At 39.7% G+C, this 21,992-nt stretch overlaps 1 protein-coding gene across 2 annotated transcripts in view; it reads left to right on the forward strand.

Moving 5' to 3' along the window:
• Positions 1-10,469: 10,469 nt before the first annotated feature.
• The window catches only part of ZRANB3 (zinc finger RANBP2-type containing 3), a 273,757-nt gene continuing 262,234 nt past the window's right edge, over positions 10,470-21,992 (forward strand). Inside the window, exon 1 of one of the 2 annotated variants that reach the window (XM_070476275.1) lies at positions 10,470-11,099. The gene's annotated coding sequence lies outside the window, so the exon portion shown is untranslated. The remainder of the gene's footprint in view (positions 11,100-21,992) is intronic. The other variant, XM_020879240.2, reaches the window with a different exon arrangement.

A 21,992-nucleotide genomic window follows, 5' to 3' on the forward strand; every position in this document is an offset into this window, starting at 1 on the left:
TCATCGCTGCCAACATTTTTACTCTCTAAGGATGTGAGGGGTGGGAAGAGGCAACTGGTGACATTGATACTGAGACACCTTTATGATAACTTTTCAATTGTGTTTGGGACCAGTTGAATCTCCTCTCCTGTGACTATGCCTTCCTTCCCTACACCACCCCCTATACACATACACTATATGCACAAGAGACAAGTTCCTTGAGAATGCACTCCTGTCATTAGAATAGCTCAAGCAAAGGCTAAATCACTATCTGCTTGATTTCCCTCTCATGTAAGTTCCCCAAAAAAGCCTGCTCAAAGAGGCATGAGTTGGCTATCTCCCCCATTCTAATATCCCTTGAAAGAAGAAAGTAAGGAAAAGCAGCTAACTATGAAAAGCTATCTAGGTAACGGGACCAGTCCTTGAGAACTACTAAGGTTGGAGAGATGACTTCTCAGCGTTCCAAGAGAACAATTTATTTTGTGGGGCTTCCCCAGTGGCTCAGTGGTAAAGAATCTGCTGGCCAAACAGGAGACATGGGTTCAATCCCTGGGTTGGAAAAATCTCCTGGAGTTGGAAATGGCAACCCGCTTCAGCATTCTTGCCTGGAAAATTCCATGGACAGAAGAGCCTGGTAGGCTACAGTCCATAGGGTCCCAAAAGAGTTGGACACAACGTAGCAACTGAGCTCCCTCACACACTATGTAAATGCAGGTAATTAACTACCAGGTCTCTTGGTTTAGCACTGAAATGACAAGAAACCTTTAACAAATACAGATTAAAGATTTGGGTTTAAGCTTTAAAAATGTCCCTTAAAATTCAGAACATTTGGAGTTAAGAGGATCTACAGAGGAAATGATTCACTTAGCCAATAAGTACGCATAGAAGACAGCCCCAGAGCCACACTTCCAAGTGTTCCAATGTCCTTGTCCCTTTAAGTCCTGAATTTGAGAACACTGCTGAACTTCAGTAAAGAAGTGTGATTTCCATCTCCCCCCAGTACACCCCCATGCCACGGCCCTTGTACTTTCCCTTCCTCCTCCTCAGAACGTTGTTCTTCCCTCACATCATCAGTCATGTCAAGAGGCCTTCTGACCACCATGTCCAAATGGGACCCCACACCTCATTCCGTTTTTCAACCTGCTTTGTTGAAAACAAACAAACAAACAAACAAACAAAACAAAAAAACTGCAGCAATGCTGACTGGATATTTGGTTCAGTTTTTATACAATCACTGAGGATTTGAAATCATTTATATTTTAACCTAATTAATTTTTTACTGGGAAAATACACGCTAAAGAACCATTCTCTAAGGCAGAATTTTTGCAATTTCCTTCCATCTTCCAAAAGTTAATAACAGGACTGCAGTAAGGTAACAATTGCCTTAAAGGAGACATCGGCTTACGCCAATTTCTGACAAATTTCTTTACCTTTTTTGTTGACCCTTTCTCATCCTTACTTGTTTGCTATTGTCATCTGTAGTTAAGTAGAAAATTATATGAACAAAGTTCAGCTTTTAAATAAATACTATTATTACAATGAACCAAATTTACATGAAGGTTACCATGCTGTGGTATGTACACTTTCAGTGGGAAAAAAAATTAGCCAACCCTATATAATGTGCATGTGTGAGTGTGCTCAGTCGTTCAGCCATGTTCTACCCTTTGTAACCCCATGGGCTGTAACTCTCCAGGTTCCTCTGTCTGTGGAATTTTTCAGGCAAGAATACTGCAGCGGGTTACCATTTCCTACTCCAGGGGCTCTTCCCCACCCAGTGTTTCCTGAGTATCCTGCACTGACAGGTGGATTATTTACCACTGAGTCACCTGGGAAAAGAAAAAGAAAGAAAGTGAAGTCGCTGTCGTGTCTGACTCTTTGCGACCCCGTGGACTACAGTCTACCAGGCTCCTCCATCCATGGGATTCTCCAGGCAAGAACACTGGAGTGGGTTGCCATTTCCTTCTCCAGGGGATCTTTCCAACCCAGGGATCGAACCCAGGTCTCCTGAATTGCAGGCAGATGCTTTACCCACTGAGCCACCAGGGCAGCCATTCCTATATAACAGAGGTTGACAAATATAAATGAAAAAGACAAGCCTCAATTTTCTGGTGTTTTTATACAGCCAAAAGTTAGGATTCCCTGGTGACTCGACAGCAAAGAATCTGTCCACTGGACAAGCCATTCTTAAAGTGTGGTTCAATGACCACTGCCGATCAAGATGCTTTCAAAGCGTTCATGAGATCCTTCCCCTTTCCTCTACGAATCAGTATGAGGCCAAATCGTCTTATACCTCTATGAAAATCACATATAATATCAGAGTGAATGGAAAAATAGATAATAGATATTTTCTTATAAGCCATACGTTACGGAGTTTTGCAAAAAAGTAGAACAATGCCTTTCTTCTCATTTTTATCTTGAAAATACATTTTTAACAAAATACATTACAGCTGTCTCTCAATATCCATGGGGTATTTGTTCCAGGGTCACTCTCCTGGTTACCAAAATCCACAAATGCTCAAGTCCCTCATATATAATGGCACAGTATTTGCAAATAACCTTTGTACATCCTTACGTAAACTTGAAACAATCTCTAGATTACTTACAATACCTAATGCAAAATAAATACTATGTAAACCGTCATAAATATAATATAAATGCTATATAGTCTCCCAAACATGGCAAACTATTTTGTTTTTGGAATTTTCTGGATTTTTTTTTTAACACTATTTTTCAATCCACTGCTGGCTGACTTATGTATGCAGACCAGCAGATATGGAGGTTCAACTGTATTTATGTTACAAGCAATAAACTTCTTATCCTTTTAAAATCAATTACTAAATATTAAAGAAATACTCTCAATATTTGTCAAAATGACAATACTCCCCAAATTGACCTATTGTATTTTGATACAATCTTATCAAAATCAAGCTGGTTTCTTCAAAGAAAGTGGTCAGCATTCAGAATAGCCAAAGCAATCCTGGAAAAGAATAACAACGTTAGAGGACTCACATGTTCTAATTTCAAAACTTTTTCCAAAGCTATATAATTAAACAGTGTGGGACTACTAGCATAATGACAGACAAATAAATCAATGGAATAGAAATCAGAACAAATCTCCTACATTTATGGTCAACAAATGTGCTAAGACAATTCAATGGGAAAAAAAAAAAGACAATTCAATGGGGAAAGAACAACAAATAATGCTGAGACAAAAAAAAAAAAAAAGGATACCCACATGTAGAAGAATACATTTGGATCTTCTCACACCATACACAAAAATTAATTCAAAGTGGATCAAGACCATCATATCACACAAAGTGTATCCTCCAACTTGGTGACCTATGACTTATTTTTTACCTCCTCACATTCCTCCTGCATTGCTTTAAAACATTTAATACTTTGGTACTAAAAGGTTCATGGTCACACAATAAACACAGTGTAACTAATTATAACTTTCTTCTGTCAAATTATATCTCATTTGTTGTCTTCACAAGGGAACAAAATTTCTTGTTTTACAGAGATAATCAAAAGCTTAAAATGCAACTATCTAGTTGAATAATGAACGTACAACCTCTTTTGACAAAACCAAAATTCTTTTATAGGAAATGGGAAATGAACAAAATAATGTAGATGACCAATATCAGATTCCTTCCAGTTTATATGCAGCAAGGTTGGAAAGAGAAAGTGCAGCAAGCCTGAAAAAAAGAAGAATGGGGACTTCCCTGGTGGTCTAGTGGTTAAGAATCTGCCTACCAATACAGGGAACATGGGTTTGATCCCTGTTCCATAAAGATCTCACATGTGGTGGAGCAGCTAAGTCTCTGCGCCACAACTACTAAACCCTCGCGCTTACAGCCTGTGCTCCACAACAAGAGAAGCCCCCGCACTGAGAACCCTGTGCGCTGCGACAAACAGCAGCAACTAGAGAAAGCCAGCGCACTGCAAGACCTAGCAGAGCCGTAAAGAAAGAAAGAAAATTTAAAAGGATACCACGCTCCCAATGCAGGTGGCATGGGTCAATCCCTTAGTCAACCCCACCCATCTTAGTGTGGGTACTAAGATCTTTCATGGCACACAGCAGAGCCTAAAAAACTAAAAACAAAAAGACTGAACCGGCATTTAGGGAAAACAAAGGATATAAAATGAAAACAGAAACTGCATGTTGGATACGTCTAATGTAGAAGTATTTCTATTGCATGCAGATGCACATAAACAAGAAATATAAATAACACAAATGAACAATAACAAATATATGAATTGGTATTTTGCAGAGAATATTTTTTTAAAAACAGATGCTTCTGCCCCCCAATACTATACAGGAACACATATATAAGGAATGGATATTTTTGTAATTGACTTAATAATTTTCAAATGATGATAAATTCAGTTGTAAAAAAACAGTACAGCAACCACCCATATGCTCTTCTTCATCCAGTTTTCCCCAATGATAACATTATACAATTGGCCCTCCTTATCCACATGTTCTACATCTCTGGATCCAACCAACCTCAGACAGAAAACATTCAGGAAAAAAATTTCAGAAAGTTGCAAAGGCAAAACTTGAACTTGCCACACACTGGCAACTATTTATACAGCATCTGGATTGTATTTATAACAACTTACAAAGTATTTGATATTATAAGTGATTTAGAGGTGGATTAAAGTATATGGGAGTATATATGTAGGTTTATATGCAAATACTATTCCATTTAACACAAGGGACTTGAGCATCTGTGAATTTTGGTATTGAAGGGCAGTCCTAGAACCAATCCCCATGGATACCAAGGAATGACTGTATAAGTGTAGTTCAATATCAAAATCAGGGATTGACACTGATATAATCCACAATTTGATTCAATTTTAACAATTTTATACACACTGTGTTTTTATGTAATTTTATAACATGTATATAGATTTACATAACCACCACCACAATCAAGGTACCAAGCTGTTCAATTACCACAAAGATCTCTCATGTTAACCCTTTACAGTTACAATCACCCTGCTCCTCCAACCCAGCAATGCCTGGCAATTGCCAACCCATCTGCCTTCTAATTTGTCACTTTGAAAGTGATATATATATATATATATATATATATATACACACATATATACATACACACATACATATATATATGGAACCACATGTTAGTTCCAGTTCAAGATTGGTTTTTCATTTGGCATAATTCCTTTAAGATATATCCAAGTTGCTGTGTACAAGAGTTTGTTCCTTTTTATTGCTGCATAGTATTCCATGTTGTAGAGACAGCACTGGTTGTTTAACCGTTCACTCACTTAAGGGTGCCTGGGTTGTTTCCAGTAAAAAAGATACTTATTTTTACACAAGAGGACTTTTAACATGAAGGCCTTACGCTTATTTAAACTGCTGCTTTGCATATATATAAATACAGAGATCCTTCCCCCCAACATTAAACCTTAAAAAAAAAAAAAATTAAATCCCACAGCTTCCCTCCTCAGTGAGGGCCAAGACAACAAAGTAAATGTGCAGATAGTTAAACGTCTAACTCAGACTATAACGTGTTTTTTTATACCAGCGTGGAACTTCTTTCATGTTGAAGGCAGGTTAGTGAAGTTAACTGCACAACTAGTCCATAAAAGTAAGTTACATCTGTCACTGATTAAAGTTGGGAGAAGTCAAATTATAGTCTTTAAAACTCTTCAGTTCAGTTCAGTCACTCAGTCATGTCCGACTCTGCGACCCCAAGCCAGCACGCCAGGCCTCCCTGTCCATCATCAATTCCCGGAGTTTACTCAAACTCATGTCCATTGAGTCGGTGATGCCATCCAGCCATCTCATCCTGTGTCGTCCCCTTCTCCTCCTGCCCCCAATCCCTCCCAGCATCAGGGTCTTTTCCAATGAGTCAAGTCTTCGCATGAGGTGGCCAAAGTATTGGCGTTTCAGCTTCATCATCAGTCCTTCCAATGAACACCCAGGACTGATCTCCTTTAAACTCTTAAGACAATATCAAATAATATCAAATTACTGACTTTTAAGAACAAGTGTCAAGAATTAAACACAAATGGAGTTTATGCTCCACATTTAATTTCTTTTGGAGAGAAAGTAGTTTTAGGGAGTTGTGGATGAAAACATTAGCCAAGCAGGCTTACAAGAACAATCATTTAAACGTGTTATGTGATCTAGCATTTATGAAAAGAGGAGGAACAAAAACCTCACAATTTGTTTGGAGAAAGGAGTTTATGGGTAGAAATTAAGAAAAAAGTCACTAATCTACAATTCAGAGGGCCAAAAGAGAATAACAAAGATTATCAAGTGTAGGCTTGTAAAACTCATACAAAAAAATTTTAACTTAATAAGTATGTGTTAAATATGGAGGAAAGAAGAGGCAAAATAGTAAAGAATAAAATCTCATAATTTAAAAAAACAAATTTTTGGAAAATAAGGTAGAGAACTAGTTTTGAGCCAGGATTAAATAACTCATCTCTTAGTTCAACCACCAGTCAATAACTAATTGAAATAAATCCTGAAAAAATACACATGCTTACCAGGTATAAGCAAATCTGTTAAATTATATAACATATACTTATTTGGAAAGCAAAGTTAAGTTAATAAAATTGTTTGATTTTATTATTTCTTTGCCCATGTCTGTAACATTAGTAAACATTATCAGAATTCACATGGATCAAGTGGAAGATTTTACTTTTTCAGAAAAAAACTATTATTCTGAGAAGAATGGACATGCTCCCTTCTCTTTATGATAACCATCTCAGTTTATTCATCTTAAGTGATAAGCAGTAAGGTATCATCATTGTATGTAGATATGACTAAACAGTGTACTGATTCTGTGGTTTGGAGCAGCAAGTGCTATCTGAAAAGTTCGCTACCATTTGTAACCACACCTCTTTTGGCACACAGACTACACAACATATTTATAATAGACTATGAAAGTGATAATAGTGAGATTTTCTAATTCAAGCAGCAGCAATATAATATAAACCCATCAGTCTTAAAGTGTTTATTACTATAACATTTTCAAGAATGGGAAAAACCCCACAAAACCTGCTATCAACTCTCAGTACTTCTTTCTTTATTTCTGAGGAATCAGAACTTAACATTAACTGAAATGGGTATAATTAGGTATTCTAAAATGCCAGTACTAGAAAATCTTTCATTACTCAGCGATTCTTGTCTTATACATACTATCTTTAAAAGCTTATTTCAATTTTACAAAATTTTCTACTGCTGCTGCCACGTAAGGTCCCTCAAAGGAGCACCCAATAGTATGGGTTCAATAACCTGGAAGGAGCGCCACATTATATACTTCAGCTCGTATTCAGCATCAGGTAAAGCTGCCTTGAACCCTGGCCAGACACTACTGTCAGAAGACTCATAAAAAACCTGTTTTCAAGCTAACCTTAAATTTGTCTCACTGTACACACTCCAAGGACACCATTATGTGTGAAGAACCAGTACATTTTCAAAAGTTTCTGGGAGGAGAAAGGAACAGTGTGTCTGGAATGTTGTTACACAGAAAAGAAACACTTAAGACCTGATAAATAACGAGAATTCAAAGCAGCAACAAAACAGTAGTCAATCTATGGCCATAACGAATTCAAATAACTCACTCAATCTTACTAACAATATAAAAGTTCAATAGCTGCCTGTCCTGGTTGAAAATGGATAGCAAGTATATAAACTTGATCATGAAAACACAGCAGCTCAATAACACTTTAGAGGTATTATAATTATCACTAAAATAACCTGACACATACTTTTACTCCAGATAATCCATTTGAAAGTCAACACTTATACTTTGATGCAAAATCAAAAAATCTTCTATAAAATAATAATTCTTCTGTGCCTGATGACCAATTTCTCATGTCTTTCACTTTGAAAATGGCTAATTACAAATTGCACTTTAAGTTACAATATAAACAAAAAGCTCCACAGAACTCCTCACTAATAGAACATGTCCTGAGGCGCCAACAACACCATAGGCATTCGAGAAATCAACTCATTCTCTCAATATGTGTGCCGGTAACAATAGTTAATGTTTAACATACATGCTAAGTGTTAGTTGATGCTAGGGGTTTTACATACTTCATCTCTAAAAACTTCACAATTCCATGAGCTGAGCATAACTATTCCCATTTTATAGATGAGGAAACTGAACTAAGGATCATAGAGGTGTCCTGTGGCTAGTAAGAGAATACAGAAGCCGTTTGTATTTTCATCAGCCCCTTCTATACATAAGGCACATGAGATCTGAAAGCATTATATATTTTTCAATTAACCAACAAGTTTTAGAAAATGCTGGGCTGAGTACTGTATGCTCTGGGTACTTTTTGTGGGGAGCTGAGAGCACTCACATTTCAGGTTTACATGGTTAATTTTTTAATTCTAACACACAACCAAATTTCTCTCAGATACTGAATCTATGAATCCAAGTCAATTCTATATCTAGGTATATTAGTTATGGAATATGGGAGATCATTAAGCCAGTACAGTCTTCTCAGACCCTGAGGAAAAGGGTCCAACACAGTCAAAACTCAATTTCTTCAGAACCCTACTTTATGCTGGTTACAAGTAAGCCTCAGAAGTGGGCCTATGGTTTTACCTGTGATTACAGACATGTCCACAAAAAACTACAGAATCCAGTATTTAAGGACATATTCACCCAGACAAAAAAAGCAAGGAGTGAAAAGATGAGCACTCAATCAACACGTGAGGAAGAAGAAATCTCTCTCAATACGGACAAATGTGCCAAATTTTATCAAGTCGTGTGTTCAATTAACCTAGTCATACTGGTATCCTACTATGTAAAATATGACACAGAGTTTACTGTTTCAAATATTACAAGTAGGTGGGCTGCCAGTTCGACTTGAACCATCTTTTTGTTATTCAAAAGTTCTTCTAATCAATGACATTTAGGCTAAAAGCAAACAGTTTCTTCAAATTACAGTTATGCAAACCATAATCTCAAGAGATATATATACACATACATATACATGCATATATATTCATGTACATACAACCATATATACATATATGTACACACACACTTTTTTTTTCTCCTCTGGAAAATCATATTATAAAAACCATCTTCTACTTACTAAGGCTTCCTATTTGAGCAAGCACCTCTTCGCCTTTTACTTAGTTGACCTGCTATCCCAATTATACACAGGACCTTGAAAGCCTCAACAGTTTGTTTCTGCATAAAAGCAAGCTCAAGGAACAGAGGCACTCTCCTCTGCACCTAGCAACAAAAAAAAGAGAACGACAAAAAACTTCAAACACACAGGGATCTGGGGGGGCAGAGCCGAAGGCTCAACCCTGATGGGTGTAAATCTGATCCCCGAGGTCTGTGCCATTGACAGTCATTCAACTTTCTTTCCAATATTCCCACTGTGCTTTTTTCTGGTACCACACGCAAAATGTACCACCTAACATTTCATCAACCATTCGGAATGTCTTATTTACTTTCTAAAAATTTTCGAGGTGCAAGGCCAGGGGGCAGCTGCCGCGGGGTGGGCCGGGGAGCCCGGAGCACGGGCGCCAGCCACCCAGGAGAGCAGAGACCCGCACGGCACCCGCTCCGGGCAGGCCTGCTGTGGCTGGTTCCCCAGTCCCTGGGGCTGCAAGAACAGCAGCAGCAGCCATGGCAAGGACTCGGGAACCTTTCCCCCGTCTCCTCCGCTAGGCCTCGAGGGGTTTGCTTTTCACATGGCCCCCGGGTGGGGGCGGTGGGCGCAAGGTACTAGATGCAGCTGCAGCCGCAGCGGCGGGCCAGGCGAGCCGGGGCTCCCTCAGAACCCGACCTCCCAGCGGGGCTGGCAGCAGGAGCACCTCGGCGGGGCCCTGGCTGGAGCGTCGACCGCTCGGCGGGGAAGGCCACCTTCTCACACACCACATCTCTCCCCTGACTGCCTCCTTCTCCGTTAGCGCTACCGGCTGGCGGGCGGGGGAGGGGAGCGAGGAGCGTTATTCCCGGGGAGCTGAAGGGGGGGAGGGGAGGGCATCTCTTACCCGCGTTACTGAGGAGGAGGAGGAGGCGGTTGGAGCGCGGCGCGGCGGGGCGACGGCGGGGCTGGGTGGGTGCAAGTAGGAGTCTTACGAAAGGGAATTAACCCCATCACCAGCCCGGACACCGGCTCCAGCGGCAGCCGCGGCTGGCAGAATCCCGCCCCTTCCCACCACGCACTAGCCCCGCCTCCTCGTTCTCTTTGAGAGCAGTCGACAAATCATAGGATGTACATCCTTGGAGTGGCGGGAGGATTATCCAATCACACCTCAACAAACGGCCTTCTCTCCACCCCTTCATCGCCTCCCGGGCCGCGGGAGAGCCGTGCCAAATCTTTCTCCACCCTCAAGGGAAAAGGAGCCAATCGGCTGTAAGTATCCGCCCTTGAAGGACACAAAGGACAACCAATAATAAACCTAGGAGGACAGCCATTTTGCCCACTTGAGAAAGAGCCACCTTTTCCCACGAGTTGGAACCTGAGGTTGGGGGAGTTCTGGGAATTTTTACTGACCTCGATGTATTGGAAAGACAGCTATATTTCCTCAAGAGTATTTATACTGTTTTATAAGAGGGAAGGAAAATTTTCGTCCTCCATGTGGTTGGAGGTGGGGAATGCTGCTGAAGGATTTGGCTCCTCCTCTCAGCGGTAACGGGCTCTCAGACCAACACCTGGTTTCTCCAGCCTCAATGGGGAAAGGCGGGGTGATTGCCCTTTTCGGCTTGCAGCCGACTACAGCTCCCAAAGTGCTTTGTCCCCGCCCATATCCTTTCCTCAGTTTGCTTCCCGCGGGGCCTGACGGGAATTGTAGTTGATGGGAGGTACCCACGCCGCCTCATCGGCCAATGAAGAAGAATATAGTTCTGCAGGATTTGGAGTTTGGGGCTGGGAAGTAACCCCAGGGCTGTGGTGAAGCCTTTTCGCTACCCTAATAGAAGAGCAAAAAGGGTTAGAAAAGGGAGTCAGGGAAGAGTATTTTCTCGGAACGCGGTAGGGATTTTCGATTCCTACTATTTGCACTCTATTACTTTCCGTTTGTGCCTTTGAAGTCACTTCCGTTTTGGGACGGACACAGGCCAAACCCGTGGCGGGAGTTGGAGATTCTGCAGCGGATACACCAGGTGTGGTCGTCCGGGAGTGGCGTGGCGGGGTAGTTGGTTGTTTCTTGCGTGAGTGATAGGAAGTTGAACAGAATTTAATTGCATTTTAAGAGTGAATGAAATGGGATGGGGGTAGATTCCAAAGTCCAAGATGCCGTTCTCCAGCCTCCTCGTCAATCCCGGAGTCTCACTTGGCTTTTGACTTGCCAAGTATTAGATTGCACGCATAAATTTGGGGGAGTGTGCCTCTAAAACCTTCACGTCTTCAGTTTGACTAAAAGGAACCGACTCAGAAGTTCTGAGCGTAGTCTTCCCATTTTTACAACCAACTTCTAAAGGCTGGTTCCAAGAAAAACTGCAGAAGGGCTCATGATTGATGCTTGAGAATAGTCGCATTACTTTTTTTTTTTAGTAAAGCAAACATTAAACAAATGTCGACCGGATGCCAACTACAGTACCCCGATGAATACAGATCATTAGGCGTTGGAGCCAAAAACCTAACAAGTTGAACACATTAGGCCCTGTTTGTGCCCCTGTCCGGGTGCCAAGTTGTGTATGTTTTTACCGTTGAACCTTCCCTTTGAGGTTCCTTGGATAATTCATTGATCAAAGGAAATGCAGAAGGTGGTATCAGACAAGGTCTTCCCCCCCCTTTCCCTCAAAAACAGGACTCCCTCCCCAAGGCTGATGGCTTTCACCATCATTTTCACAGACTTTCTCCCATAAGTTCTTACTCAATTTTCTCTCTTCTTTCGCTGAGACTTAGAAATTATATTGAAAATATTTATTGGGAATTTAATACTGTGTTAGGCACTATGCTGCTTTCCTGGTGGCTTTACAGTCTTGTAAAGAATTTGCCTGCAGTGCGGGAGACCTGGGTTCCATGCCTGGGCTGGGGAGATTTGCTGGAGAAAGAAGCAATAGGCTACCCACTCTTGTATTCTTGCCTGGAGAATCCAAGGGACAGAGGAGCCTGGCGGGCTACAGTGCATGGGGTCACAAAGAGTCGGACAAGCCTGAGCAATTAAACCCAGGCCAACCAGGCACTATGCCAGATTTAGGAGTAGCAGTGCCAAAAAGACAGGTTCCTTATCCAAAAGTAGTGAGGAAGACAGAAGCCAAACAAAATTAATGATAGGGTTACTTGTTCTCCTGTCTCTAAGTCAAATCTTCATTAATCATGTTTTCCTAGTTTTTTCATTCTACTTGTGGAGGACTAAACTAAGCATATTTTCTCTGTTTTTTTTTTTTTTTTTTTTACTTCAAACACTGATAGGTTTGTGTCCTAGACTGATGAGTGGTGTTTATACATCAACTAGATGGTAAATTTTATAGTGTAATACTGGTAGATACAGGAATGTCATCACACTTTTCAGCCAAACAGTGTTCTGGGTCCTCCAGACAAAGTGTCGCCTCTTTCTTTTTAATACTGATTGGGAATTTCTTATAATTTGCACAAAGTTCTTCTGTAGATGCTTAGATTATTTTTTTTGTCATGAGTGCTTCCAGTGTAAATCAAGTCAATAAATAGTAATGATGGCTTTAATTTTATTGACTGTTTCCTCTGAGCCAAGAATGGTGTTAAGTGCTTTCAAGAGTGTCCCCTTCAACAATCTGCAAGGATTGTTCTGTGACATTTTTATAGGTGAAATTGGAGCACAGGGAAGACTAAAAAAATTTTTGTTGGAGTATTAGTTGATTTCAAATGTTGCGTTAGTTTCTCCTGTACATCAAGGTGAGTCAGTTACGCATGTACATATATCCACTCTTAAAGTTTTTCCCCTTTAGTTCATTACAGAGTATTGAGTAGAGTTCTCTGTGCTATGCAGTAGGCCCTTGTTAGTTACCTGTTTTATGTATAGTAGTGTGTTTATGTCAGTGGGCTTCCCAGGTCACTCAGCTAGTAAAGAAGCCATCCGCAGTGCGGGAAACCTGGGTTCGATTCTTGGGTTGGGAAGATCCCCTGGAAGAGGGCATGGCATCCCACTCCAGTAGTCTTGCCTGGAAAATTCCATGGACAGAGGAGCCGGGTGGGCTTACAGTCCATGGGGTTGCAAAGAGTCGGACACGACTTGAGCGACTCAGCACAGCACAGCACATATGTTAATGCCAGTTTCCCACTTTATCTGTCCTCACCCTCAATAAGACTTTAAAGCCTCCGTCAGCAAACTTTGGAGCTGAGATTCACATCCAGCTCTGTCTCATTCCTGAATTCTTAACCACTGCTCATCCTGCCTCTTATTTATTAATCCCCCAATATGTGCCAGGCATATAGTGAGAAATGTGAAATTTCATCCTAGGATTCTGGAACCAATAGTGGTAGTCACTTCCTCTTTTGAGTTCTCCTTTGGCATCACATAATAATACTCATTGTATTTAAAAACACAGGAAAATATTTAAAAGTAAGTGAAGCTCATTAGTATTCCTATTGCTCAGAGATACTTCTAGAAATTTTGATGAGTATCTTTTCAGATCTCTATCTTAATAGGTACAGATGTATATGAATAGTATGAGACTACTTTCTCTTTTGTAAGTTTTCTTGACTCAAAAAGTAGGCTGTGACTATGACTGAAGATCAATACTATCATTTCTGATGGCTATCTAGAATTACATTGTTTATTTCTAACATAACCATTTCCTAACTGTTTTTAATTGTGGTAAAAAATATATAAAGTTTACAATTTTAACCACTTGTAAGTGTATAGTACAGTAGTGTTAAGTATATGCACCTTGTCATGCAACAGATCTGTGGAAATTTTTCATCTTACAAAACTGAAACTCTTTACTTACTGAACAACTTGACTCCTCTTTTCCTGCCTTCCACAGCCCTTGGCAACCACCATTCTACTTTCTGTTTCCGAGAGTTTGACTTTATATGCCTCATATAAGTGGTGAAATCATGAAGTATTTGTCCTTCTGTGATTGGCTTATTTCACTTAGCATCCTGCTGTCATGGTTCATTCATGTCGTGGCATATGGCTGGATTTCCCTTTTTTGTTTTTAAGGCTGAAATAATATTTCATTGCTTACAGTCCATGTATATTCAGTATTTTATTTATCCATTCATCTGCTGGTGAACCTTTATGTTGCTTCCACTTATTGGCTGTTGTGAATAATGCTGCAGTAAATGTTAATGTCACTTCAAGATCCTCTTTTTAGACATATGTGTCTATATCCTTTTGGACATATGTGTTCTTTTGGATATTTGTATATACATATGTATACTTCTGGGTATATAGCTACACCCAGAAATGGGATTGCTAGATCAACTATTAATTTTTAAAAGCAATGCTATCATGAGCATCATTTTTTTATGCTTTCCTGATTATCCCTTCAGTCTAACTTTTTAGGAATAGTGTGACTTTGTATTATTTATTTCCTAATACAAAACTCTGTAATTCCTAAATTGCTTTTCAGAGAGATTATGCCTGTTTTCTTTCCTATTGACTAACAGTGTTTCAGAGCACCAGCTTCCCATCTTTTATTCTATTCAGTCTGATTGTAAAAAGTGATCGTCATTTATTTAATTCTATCTAGTTGAATTTGGTTGATGTTGAGCATCTTTTATGTGTACATTGTCCATTGTTGTTTAATCTCTTTTGAGTAGACTGTTATCTTTCATAGACTCTTAGTAATTTTAAAGAAATTACTTCAGAGGTTTTTAACGTGTTGTGTGTTTTGCTTTTACTCTCATTTTGAATTTGATGTTTTTAACTTTTTAATTCTGTTCTTCTTTGACATAGTATAAATTATTTTAGTGTTGAAATTTATGTCTTTTCCCTTATGGTTTCTAGATTATTTGTGATACTTAAAAAAGCTTTATGATGAATAGAAAGTAGATAATAAAACATAATATGTATATGCAATTTTTATCTCTTTTTACATTTGATTTTGAAACCATGTAGCCAGATTGGGAGTTGAACCCATGGGTTGGGACTTGGACCTAGCCAAAACCCAGACTGGGACTTGAACCCACAGACTTTTAGCTGAGACCACATTATAATCTTAGGAATTAATAAAGCTCATGTTCTTGATGTCTTATCACAGCAAGTATTGAATGAGAAAGAAACTCATAGGTAAGAAATGGATTTACTTAGAGAGAAACACACTCCATAGGCAGTGTGGGCCATATCAGAAGTAACAGTGGCCGCAGACTGTGGGGTTGACAGTTTTTATGTTATTTAGTTGCTAAGTCATGGCCGACACTTCTGGACCCTATGCACTGCAGCACACCATGCTTCCCTGTCCTTCACTGTTTTCCACAGTTTGCTCAAACTCATGTCCATTGAATCGGTGATGCCATCCAACAGGCTCATCCTGTCACCCCTTCTCCTCCTGTCCTTAATCTTTGCCAGCATCAGGGTCTTTTCTAATGAGTCAGCTCTTTGCATCAGGTGGCCCAAGTATAGGGGCTTCAACTTAAGCATCAATCATTCCAGTGAACATTCAGTATTGATTGCTTTCATCTCCTTGCTGTACAGGGGACTAAAGAGTTTGCTCCAACACCACAATTTGAAAAAATCATTTCTTTGGCACTCAGCATTCTTTATGGTCCAACTCTCACATCCATACATGACTACTGGAAACCATAGCTTGGAGTGTATGGACCTTTGTCAGCAAAGTGATGTCTCTGCTTTTTAATACACTGTGTAGGCTTGTCATAGCTTTTCTTCCAGAGAATTAAGTGTCTTTTAATTTGGTGACTGCAGTGATTTTGGAGCCCAGGAAAATAAAATCTGCCATTGTTTCCACTTTTCCCGCATCTGTTTGTCACGAAGTGATGGGACTGGATACCATGATCTTAGTTTTTTGAATGTTGAGTTTTAAGCCACCTTTTTTACTCTCCTCTTTCACTTTCATCAAGAGGCTCTTCAGTTCCTCTTCACTTTCTACATATGGTATCATCCGCATATCTGAGGTTGTTAATATTTCCCCAGGCTGTCTTGATTCCAGCTTATGCTTCATCTAGCCCTCCATTTCCCATGATGCACTCTGCATATAAATTAAATAAGTACAGTGACAGTATATAGCCTTGACATACTCCTTTTCTGATTTTGAACCAGTCCATTTTTCCATGTCCTGTTCTAACTATTGCTTCTTGTCCTGCATACAGGTTTCCTAGGAGTCAGGTAAGGTGGTATGGTATTCCCATCTCTTTAAGAATGTTCCACAGTTTATTGTGATCCACCCAGTCAAAGAGTTTAGTGTAGTCAGTGAATCAGAAGTAGATGTTTTTTTGGAGTTCCCTTGCTTTTTCTGTGATCCAACGGATGCTGGCAGTTTGATCTCTGGTTCCTTTGCCTTTTTTAAATCCAGCTTGTGCATCTGAAAGTTCTTGGTTCACATACTGCTGAAACCTAGTTTAAAGGGTTTTGAACATTACCTTGCTAGCATGTGAAACATGCTATTTTGAACATTCTTCCACATTGCCCTTCTTTGGGATTGGAATGAAAACTGACCTTTTCCAGTCCCGTGGCCAGTGCTGAGTTTTCCACATTTGCTGGCATATTGAGTGCAGTGCTTTAACAGCATCATCTTTTAGGATTTGAAATAGATCAGCTGATTTTCCATTACTCCACTAGTTTTGTTGGTAGTAATGCTTCCTAAGGCCTACTTGACTTCACAGTCCTGGATATCTGGCTCTAGGTGAGAGACCACACCATCTGGTTATTTGGGTTGTTAACACCTTTTTTTTTTTTTTTTTTTGTTATTCTGTGTATTCTCACCACCTCTTCTTTTTTTTTTTTTCCGGCCACCTCTTCTTAATCTCTTCTGCTTCTCTTAGACCCTTGCTGTTTCTATCCTTTATTATGCCCATCTTTGCATGAAATGTTCCCCTGGTATCTCTAATTTTCTTGAAGATATTTCCAGTCTTTCCCATTCTGTTGCTTTCCTCTATTTCTTTGCATTGTTCACTTAAAAAGAAAGACTTTTTCTTATCTCTCCATGCTGTTCCCTGGAAGTCTGCATTCAGTTGGGTATATCTTTCTCTTTCTCCTTTGCAGTTCAGTTCTCTTCTTTTCTCAGCTGTTTGTAAGGCCTTCTTAGATAACCACTTTGACTTCTTGCATTTCTTTTTCTTTGGGATGGTTTTGGTCACCACCACCTATACAGTGGTATAAATGTCCGTTCTTCGTTTTTCAGTCCCTCTGTCTACCAGATCTAATCCTTTGAATCTATTCGTATTTATGTTTTGTTCAGTCCCTCAGTCATCTCCGACTCTTTGCGACCCCATAAACTGCACCATGCCAGGCTTCCCTGTCCTTCACCATCTCCCACAGCTTGCTCAAACTCGTGTCCGTTGAGTCAGTGATGCATCTCCTCCTCTCTTGTCTCCTTTCCCTGCCTTCAATGTTTCCCAGTATCAGGGTCTTTTCTCCTGATAAGAGAGAGCTCTTTGCATCAGGTGGCCAAAGTATTGGAGATTCAGCTTTAGCATCAGTCCTTCCAATGAATATTCAGGGTTGATTTTCTTTAGGATGGACTGGTTTGATCTCCTTGCAGTTCAAGGGACTCTCAAGAGTCTTTTCCAACATCACAGTTCAAAAGCATCAGTTCTTCAACATTCAGCCTTCTTTATAGTCCAACTCTCACATCCATACATGACTACTGGAAAAATCATAGCTTTGACTAGATGGACCTTTGTTGGCAAAGTAATGTTTCTGCTTTTTAATATGCTGTCTAGGTTGGTCATAGCTTTTCTTCCAAGGAGCAAGCATCTTTTAATTTCGTGGCTACAGTCACCATCTGCAGTGATTTTGGAGTCCCAAGAAAAAGTCTGTCACTGTTTCCATTGTTTCCCCATCTATTTGCCATAAAGTGATGGGACCGGATGCCATGATCTTCGTTTTTTGAATGTTGAGGTTTAATCCAACTTTTTTTACTCTCCTCTTTCACTTTCATCAAGAGGCTCTTTAGTTCCTCTTCGCTTTCTGCCATAAGGGTGGTGTCATCTCCATATCTGAGGTTATTGATATTTCTCCCTGCAATCTTGATTCCAGCTTGTGCTTCTTCCAGCCCTGCATTTCACATGATGTACTCAAATATAAGTTATATAAGTTATAAATATAACTATAAATAAATATTATTGGTGACAATATGCAGCCTTGACGTACTCCTTTCCCAATGTGGAACCAGTTCATTGTTCCATATCCAGTTCTAACTGTTGCTTCTTGATCTGCATATAGATTTCTCAGGAGGCAGCTAAAGTGGTCTGGTATTCCCATCTCTTTAAGAATTTTACACAGTTTGTTGTGATCCACACAAAGGCTTTAGCATAGTTGTCACTCAGTTTTGTCCGACTCTTCGCGACCCCATAGACTGTAGCCTATGAGGCTCCTCTGTCCCTAAGATTCTCCAGGCAAGAATACTGGAGTGGGTTGCCATTTCCTTCTCCAGGGGATCTTCCCCACCCAGGGATTGAACCCGGGTCTCCCGTATTACAAGCAGATGCCTTTACCCTCTGAGCCACCAGGGATATTTTTCAATGAAACAGAAGTAGATATTTTTCTGGAATTGTCTTGCTTTGTCTATAACCCAACAGATATTAGCAATTTGGTCTCTGGTCCCTCTTCCTTTTCTAAATTGGGTAATTTCATAGGCTAATGAGTGGGAGGAGTATTCCAAATATTTGGGGGAAGGAGTGGGGATTTCTAGGAATTGGGCCACTGCCCATTTTTTTGTCCTTTCTGGTTAGCCTTAGAACTGTCATGGTGCCTGTGTATGTATCATTTAGCTTGTTGATATGTTACAGTGAATGTGTACTGAGGCTCAAGTTCTAGTGGAAGTCAAATATGTGCTATCTTGAACCTATTTGGTTCTAATAAGTTTATGTCATGTCATCAGACTATGTTCTTCTTTTAAAGGTTGTACCCTGCCCACCTCCCTCCTATTTCAGTTTCACAATTTATATATACTTGGTTTTGTTTGGGTTCTCTTCTGTTTGATTGTTCTGTCTTTTCTTTGACTTGTACCATACCCATTTTCTTAATTTCTGTAACTTTATGTTTTTGTATCTGGTATGGTGTGCTTTCACTTCTTTAGATATTTTCTCGCTGTTCTCACATATTCTTGCTTTTTATTAGATGGATTTTGGTGTCATTTTGTCAAGTTAAAAACAAATATCTGCACTTTTAATTTTTTGGCTGCACCATGTGGTATGCAGGATCTTAGTGCCAAGGTCAGGAACCGAACCCTTTCTCCCTGTAGATAAAGTGCAGAGTCTTAACCACTGGACTGCCAAGGAAGTCCCAATATCTGTACTTTTATATTTTAACAAAATACAAGTTTGACATTTTTACAGATGTATGTAGAATACTACCTAAAGGCATATTCATTTCATATTAACAGTACAGAATTTTTCATTGTATAGTCAAGGTTAACTGGGGCATTCTGTGTTTTGTTAAAATATGTTTTTATTAGAGTTGGAGCTAAATGGTGACACTTTAAGAGCACATATAATTTTTAACAATATATGCTTTTTATACAGAGGCTAATATTTTGTAGGGGCTTTCTGTAGGATCTGATAACTACTGAATGCTTTTATTTCTGTTTATAACTACTTATTCTACTGTGTCTTTTCAGAGTACCTCAGACTCACCCTATCTCCTTAATGTGTTCCTCTTCTTTTTTACTCTCTTTATCAATTGTGTATTTGGTCATGAAATATTGAGCATCTCTTATGAAAAGTATTAGGTAATGGTCAAGAAGATGGGCTCCAGGCTGGGAAGGCTTGATTGTGAGTTCTTCCTTGTACTCCTTAAGTGACCTTTGGCAGAATACTTAACTGTCAAGTGCCTTTGTTTTCTTATCTGTAAAACTGAGACAAAGGAAATAGCAGGCCATTGTTAAACTAAAATGACTTAATATATATATTAATTTATATATATGCCTGGTGCTTAGTGAGTGCTGGATTTTGTTAATATTATTTTTATTGACCTGGGCTAATACTAGAGTGATGCTTCCTAAGGCACCCTTGACTTTACACTCCAGGATGTCAGACTCTAGGTGAGTGATCACATCATTGTGGTTATCTGGGTCCTTAAGATTTTCTTTGTACAGTTCTTCTGTGTGTTCTTGACACCTCTTCTTAATATCTTTTGCTTCTGTTAGGTCTATACCGTTTTTGTCCTTTATTGTGTCCATATTGGCATGAAATAGTCCCTTGGTATCTCTGATTTTCTTGAAGCAACCTCTAGTCTTTCGAATTCTGTTGTTTTCCTTTATTTCTTTGCATTGTTCACTTCGGAAGGCTTTCTTATCGCTCCTTGCTTTTCTTTGGAATTCTGCATTCAGATGGATATAGCTTTCCTTTTCGCCTTTGCCTTTCGCTTCTCTTTTTTCTCAGCTATTTGTAAGGCCTTCTCAGACAACCATTTTGCCTTTCCTTTTCTTGGAGATGGTTTTGATCACCACCTCCTGTACATTGTTAATGAACTTCCATCTATAGTTCTTTAGGCACTCTGTCTATCAGATCTGTTGCCTTGACTCTATTTGTCACTTCCACTGTATAATCTTAAGGGATTTGATTTAGGTCATACCTGAAGGGCCTAGTGATTTTCCCTACTTTTTTTCGGTTTAAGTCTGAATTTTGCAATAAGGTGTTCATGATATGAGCCACAGTCAACTCCTACTCTTGTTTTTGCTGACTATATAGAGCTTCTCCACCTTTGGCTGCAAAGGATATAATCAGTCTGGTTTTCTATTGGCCGTCTGGTGATGTCCATGTGTAGAATCATCTCTTGTGTTGTTGATAGAGGGGTTTGCTATGACCAAATAAGTTTGCCAAGTCTTAGCAAAACTCTGTTAGCCTTTGTCTTGCTTCATTTTGTACTCCAAGGCCAAACTTGAACTCCAGCTATCTCTTGACTTCCTACTTTTGAATTCCCGTCCCCTTTGATGAAAAGGACATCTTTTTTGGTGTTAGTTATAGAAGGTCTTATTAGGTCTTCATAGAACCGTTCAACTTCAGCTTTTTTGGCATCAGTGGTTGGGACATAGACTTGGATTACTGTCATATTGAATGCTGTCATATTGCCTTGGAAACAAACAGATCGTTCTGTCATTCTTGAGATTGCATCCAAGTACTGCTTTTTGGACTCTCTCATTGAATATGAGGGCTTTGGAAGCATCACTGTGAACAAAGCTAGTGGAGGTAATGGAGTTCAGCTGATCCATTTCAAATCCTAGAAGATGATGCTGTTAATGTGCTGCATTCAGTATGCCAGCAAATTTGGAAAGCTCAGCAATGGCCACAGGATTGGGAAAGTTCAGTTTTCATTCCAATCCCAAAGAAGGGCAATGCCAAAGGATGCTCAAACTACTGCACAATTGCTCTCATTTCATATGCTGGCAGAGTAATGCTCAAAATTCTCCAAGGTAGGCTCCAGCTTCAACAGTACGTGAACCAAGTACTTCCAGATGTTCTAGCTGGATTTAGAAAAGGCAAAGGAACAGAGATCAAGTTGCCAACATCCATTGGATTATAGAACAAGCAAGACAATCCCAGAAAAGCATCTGCTTTATTGACTACATTAAAGCCTTTGACTGTGTGGATCACAACAAACTGTGTAAAATTCGTAAAGAGATGGGAATACCAGACCACCTTAGTTGCCTCCTGAGAAACCTGTATGTGGGTGAAGAAGCAACAGGACCAGACATGGAACTGGACATGGAACAATGGACTGCTTCCAAATTGGGAAAGGAATATGTCAATGCTGTATATTGTCACCAGCTTATTTAACTTATATTTGAGTACATCATGTGAAATGCAGGGCTGGGAGAAGCACAAGCTGGAATCAAGATTGCAGGGAGAATTATCAATAATCTCAGATATGCAGATGATATCACCCTTATGGTGGAAAGCAAAGAGGAACTAAAGAGCTTCTTTGCGAAAATGAAAGAGGAGAATGAAAA

This window comes from Odocoileus virginianus, chromosome 13 (assembly GCF_023699985.2).
Source record: "Odocoileus virginianus isolate 20LAN1187 ecotype Illinois chromosome 13, Ovbor_1.2, whole genome shotgun sequence".
Taxonomy (NCBI): Eukaryota; Metazoa; Chordata; class Mammalia; order Artiodactyla; family Cervidae; genus Odocoileus; species Odocoileus virginianus.